This window comes from Antedon bifida, chromosome 8, assembly GCF_963402885.1.
Source record: "Antedon bifida chromosome 8, ecAntBifi1.1, whole genome shotgun sequence".
Classification (NCBI taxonomy): Eukaryota; Metazoa; Echinodermata; class Crinoidea; order Comatulida; family Antedonidae; genus Antedon; species Antedon bifida.
The window spans coordinates 13,889,161-13,895,240 of NC_136233.1; positions in this window are offsets into that span (position 1 = coordinate 13,889,161).

Here is a 6,080-nt window from a genome sequence, read left to right on the forward strand (position 1 = left end):
CACTTGTTAGTTGTCTTTAGTGTATTAATCATCTTAATCATCTTAAATTAATAACTAATTAGTAAGGTAAAGTCGAAACCTAAGCTAATGCTAACGGCCGTGGTGCCCATCTCCATTTCTTTAGCGTTTGGGCCAGACTCCACTAAGTGTGTATGTTTGTGGGGGGTACGCCACTCCTCCCGCACAAACGAGTCTGATTTACCTTCCCAGTACTTTTTACATACCGGTACCCATTTCTATCACCTGGGTGGGGAGGAACAATGTGGATAAAGAATCTTGCTCAAGGACTCAACACTGCAGTGACCGAGCCGGGGCTTGAACCGACAACCTCTTGATTGCAAGTCCAATGCTCTAACCACTGCGCCACAGTGCTCCAAATTAATAACTAATTAGTGATTGACACTTTTAAGATATCTTGCATGGACAGAAAAACAAACAGAGGTGAAACAAAATTTTCCTTCTCGGCGGTAATGATAAATTCATATTCTCCTGTTGATAAAATGTATCCAACCTGTTCTGTACAAAACAGTAGAATTTGGGTTTGTGTCTCGGTTGAAAACAATTATTTTCCATCTTGCAGATTTTCTCATTTTTAATGTTTCATGTTTATGAAATTCTTATAGTACTACTAGTACTACTATAGTTATACAAAGGTATCTGGTATTAAGATTTATCGCAATCTTTATTAAAACTATGTATCAACTTCATCATCTTTCCCTGTACTTCTGGTCAATATTCAGAACGTCCTCCATCTAGTCTTGAGGTATAAAGCCAACAACATGACATTATACATGTAAGCTCCAAAAATTAATTATTCAAATAGTAAAAGCAATAAAAGTAAATAACGCTTCTTATTTTTAGCTTAAATGGAACATTCATTGCTGGAATTAAATGTTCCTTAATCCAACCCCGGCATCTCACTTTGATAAAAGACAACTTAACCGCTCATTTACATCTAACTAAGACTAAGTGATTTACGATTAAACTCTAGTTCACCTACTTCGTATTGTATCATTGAATCAATTCAAAAATCATCTTTGTCGCAAAGAGAAACTTTTTAAGTAACGAATAAATTTAAATCGTTATATTAATTACCTTTAAGGGATTTACAGTTTGTATTTACATTGTTTTTATCGTTCTTTGTCTTAAGTCTGCGGATTCTTTCAATTGTTTGAATGAAGCGTTAACAAGTTGTTGTTCCTCTCATCGACGTCTACTAACTTCTCTGAGATTTATTTTCTGTTGTTGAAAAAATGAAATTTTAAGATTTCACTTTAAAGCACTGTCAACACCATCAAACTAGTTTGATGTGCCCAGATATGGTAGTGATATGACATCATCATGTCCATATTATATGGAAACATCACATTTGTTGTCACATAAAGTTAGATAGTGTAGCTTTAAGTAATTGGCAGTACAATGGTTAGAGATATCTTAGACATACTCCTGTTTCCCATATATTGGGAAGATGTTCCTTTGGCACACCAGTGTCCATCTTTCTGGCAGAATGTTAGTATCTCTTATGCTTAGTTCCCACTAGAGATGCAAAGCAAGGACATAGTGTAAGATTTGACCAATCACAAGCAATGGATTATTTAAACCGTCACTTGTCATTGGTTCCTGAGTTTCTACAGTAGTGGGAACCAAGCTTTACATAAATTGTCTTTTTTGTACTCAGCTGATTTTCTCTCACTTCTCAACTCAAGGTTTTAAATTATTATATAGTTCTATATAACTTCTCGTAAACAAGATAGTACTAAGAACCCGACTAAGAGGCATTATTTTGTTTTCTGGCATAGAATCTTTTTTTTTTCTTCTTTTAATTACAGTAAATGCTGGAAAGCTAGTCCCACACCCCTCCTCTTCTCCCACACACAAAGCTCTATTAAAATATATCAACCAATCTAACAAGGTTAATACCAGCAGTAATTTCCCGTTCGGCTATGCCTATCAATTATGGTCCCAAAATGAACATAAAAAGAGTCGTTTAATGGAAGAAGTATTTAAATTAACACTTTATGAACTTTGTTGATTGGTTGGTCCTTGTTAGCAGATGTAATTAATTTTTTTTCTTGACCCATTTCATTAGAGCTGGCCTGGATTCCCAGGGTTAGTTTAAGCTTTCAACTTCCTACTAATGATACATAGTGATCTTTGCTAAATTTGGCTGTAAATTGTGCAATAAACACCTACAGACCTGTGGTGGTCAACTTTGTTATGCCGGACTGGCCAAATAAACTGGTTTAGGACCCCGCAATAAAAGTGTGCTTATAGTGGGGACTTTTTTTGGGGAACTATTTTTATACTGTTATGATGATACAGTAGTAGAATGTCTATGATAAGCTTGACTTGTTGTGGTCTATAAACCATGTCAGTATTGTCCTCCATGATCTGTTCTGTGTTGATTATAGTTTTTGGACAGGCTGCAATTATAAACATTCTCTTAATTTGCTTAAATACCAAAGAATTAGTTAAATTTATTGTTATTTCTGACACTATATATATACATTTAGGGTAATGATAATGAACCCTTTTTTCAAAAGCCCTCAAGAAAGATATCGCAGACAAAAACATTCATCTCCAAACTGCGCTCATTCGTCTGTCCACAACCAAAACTTATGTAACTAACATACCCTAAACCGAACAAACAAAGTTCACATTTAGTATGATGCCCACTAAATATTTCTGCCTGTATGTACATATGCTTTTGATACTTTTATGTAATATGAAATTAATTTTTATGTGGTGATTGACACCATATATTTATATTCATCCATCTGGTATGTCACTCAACAGAAGATTATGGTATTGTTATATAAAGTGGTTTATAAGATATAAATATTTGTCTTTGTTTATATAATTTCATTATCCACAAGATCCATGTTTTCACATTAAACCAAAGTTACCCACAACATTACAATCATCAGTTTATTTTATATTTCATATACCTGCATAAATTTTAGGTTAAAAACATTTTCTATAAAACAGAAACTGAATGCGTTAACATTTTATTTACAAGCACCAAGGCTTAGCAAAACAATAGTTTTCGAGAATTCGGGACCTCTTGGAACATAATATAATTCAAGTTTTAAGATAATTTCTTGTTTTTAGAGTCCACTTTTGAAGGTACAGTTATTACCAATGTTGGATGAGACCAACCAATTAATTAAAATAAATTTGATTACACCTTTTTTATGATTTAATCATTTTCATCAGTTATGTTTTAAGATAATACTTTAAATAAAATAATTAATTCACTTTCACTCACATTCTTTAAATTTTTTAAATAAATCTTTATAACACTGCTTTAAAATCTTAAAATAAATAATAAATAAATTATGCATAATTGCAAAATTTCCTATATTTAAAAAATACTTTAAATGTTTAAAACTGAAAATTCAGAATCACAATATAAGTGTGATTATCGACAACAAATTTAATGTTAATTTCTAAGAAACTTTAGCTGATTTTACATATATTACGTTAATGAGATATGTATCTATCCTCAATTATCTACAATTTATCACTCTTTCACAAATTGACACTACTAGATTTCAAATGTATAGAATATAATAACCATCTTTGATTTCCTAAATGCTAATTACATTTATGTTCTAGAAATATTGTGAAGGTTTTGTTTTTTTCAATTTATTTTTGGTTCCCATCATTTTTCAAATTGAAAATATAATATTTACAATTCCCACTTTTTGTAGTGAAATAATAAATATAACTTAAATTAAATAGATTTCAAAGTTTTATTCTAAAATATTCGCAATATACTGACAATTTCGGACCATGTTTTCTTTGATTGGTTATCCAGTTCTGTTTTCATTCTTTTACTCTAGCGCCCTCACTCATTTTATAAAAGAGTGAGCCAAAGCCAATACATAATAGAAATGAGTGGAACAATAAATAAATAGATTTGATGAATTATAGATCTGGACGGACGGATGAAGAGTTTTTTTTTCAATGCTACTAGTAATCCACAACCTAATAAGGTGCTTTCATTTTTTCAAAGGGACATTTGAATAGTTTTAACAATTGTCACAGTAGAGTGTACATAATGTGCAACAAGTCTTAGTGCTGCTGTACCCTGTAGTCTTCCCACTTAAACATGACCACTCCCACTCTTATGGGAATTAATAATTAAGAATTTATTTTTTTATGCTTTTAAATATATATTTAGCATTTTTTAACATAGATAAACCAATTTGACCTTTCTCACGCTCTTTGTGTACTTTGCCCTTTTAAATACTTTCAGATAATTAATTATCCGAAGGTGGTGATTTGTATGCATAATTTCATAACGAGCCTATGTTATGGGAAACCCTTATGCTAAGCCCCTATGGAGTGCTACAGCTGTTTGTTTTCCAGACTATCTGTACCCGTTACAAGTGAACTTGAAACACCTCCAAAACAAACGAACCTGTATGCTTAGAAAACATGAATGAACTTTTTTTTAAATGAAATTTCAATTAGTTTTCTATAAAAGTTTCTTAACCAGTTATCCTTTGGGGAAGTTTGTGTGTTAATTAATGACCCAATGACGATTGGCAAAGATCAAAGTGAACTTTTCCTGTAAATTGAATATGCATGTATGTAGTTTCATAACCGCCTCAGGCAAATGTGTTAGTTTACACTGTCCTGTATCGCCTAGATACAACATGAAATGTTTTAAAAGTGATGCATCCATGGCAACACGTTCAAATCTTTTGTAAATTTTAAGCAATTGGAGATGACAGTTTGAAGTTCAACCTGCCTAAATGATGTCAAATTAAATAATTGATAGAAACAGCTGCAATTATTAATACTGAAACTAAAAATTCTACCATTTTTGGAAATACTTAATTTCTTTAATGTTGTCTAATGCCGTGTCGAAAACGCAAGGTTTTATTTTTTCTCTCTGTTAATTTCACACAAACAGAATGGGAATAAAATTTCGTGTGATTTCAAAGATTGTAAACCTAAGAATGATTTATTTTTAGTAAAGATAAAAAAAGGTTAAGAATCTATCAAGTGCATCATTAAATAGTAATTAAATTATTTTGATAATCTCACATACTTTTTGTTTACTACTACAATTGCTGATTAACGTTAGCTGACTATTATTTATTTTTTCAAACTTTCAATGAATGTTAATCAAGTTCAACTAATTTGTTTGTTGATCTAATCACCAGGTCTTTCACTGTAGGCCTATGTCAGTGTTTAAACTGTTTAGCGTTGCACTAAACAACACTGAAATAGCAAAATGTTGCAGTATTTTGACTAAAATCATTGTTATAAAAATACTAATAATTTGTTTTTTTTGTTTTTTGCACTGTGTTTTTGTTTTATTTACTATTCATACATGTTTTATAGTTGTTTATCCCAAAGAATTGTATTTAATTATTTACATAAAATATTTGTTGACAATTATTAATTTAACATACTGTTTTGCTTTTTAAAATTATTACTAATTATTTTGTTATACTTATAATTAAAAGAAAAATAATGCTAAAAAGGAGGAAGAACAGCATTATTTTTCTTGTTATTATTTATATAAACTTATTGTTATTATATATGTAAAGAGTACATTTTTTCTGGTTATTTTAGCTTTTTGTTTTTTTCGCTAGTTTTTCCAAACTGACGGTTAAAAACCAAATATTGTCTGTTACAAAAGTTTTTATTATATACATTAAGTGCTTATAAAGTGTTCTCGATTTTAAATGCAATTTAGGTAATTTAATTTTTTACTTACCAAGAAACAGATTGCTATTAAACCTAAATATTGGGAAAACTAGCCAAAACATCCAAATGCTGTCAAATTAGACGATTCACAAATGCCAAAATGTAACTATAAAAATATATAAAAAATCACAAAAGTCCCCCAAACTCAGGGAAAAATTTTGTGTTTAAGCTTTTATGACTATATTACGTACACCATGATCACACTAGCATGTGAAAGCATTGTATGTCGGTAAGATTATCTCAGGAAATTTACCTGTAATTTGTTGCATTTGTGAATCGGGTGTTTAATATTATGATTAATTAAATTTCTACTAATCATTCCATCTTCCATTTAGTTTGTATTCTACATAAAG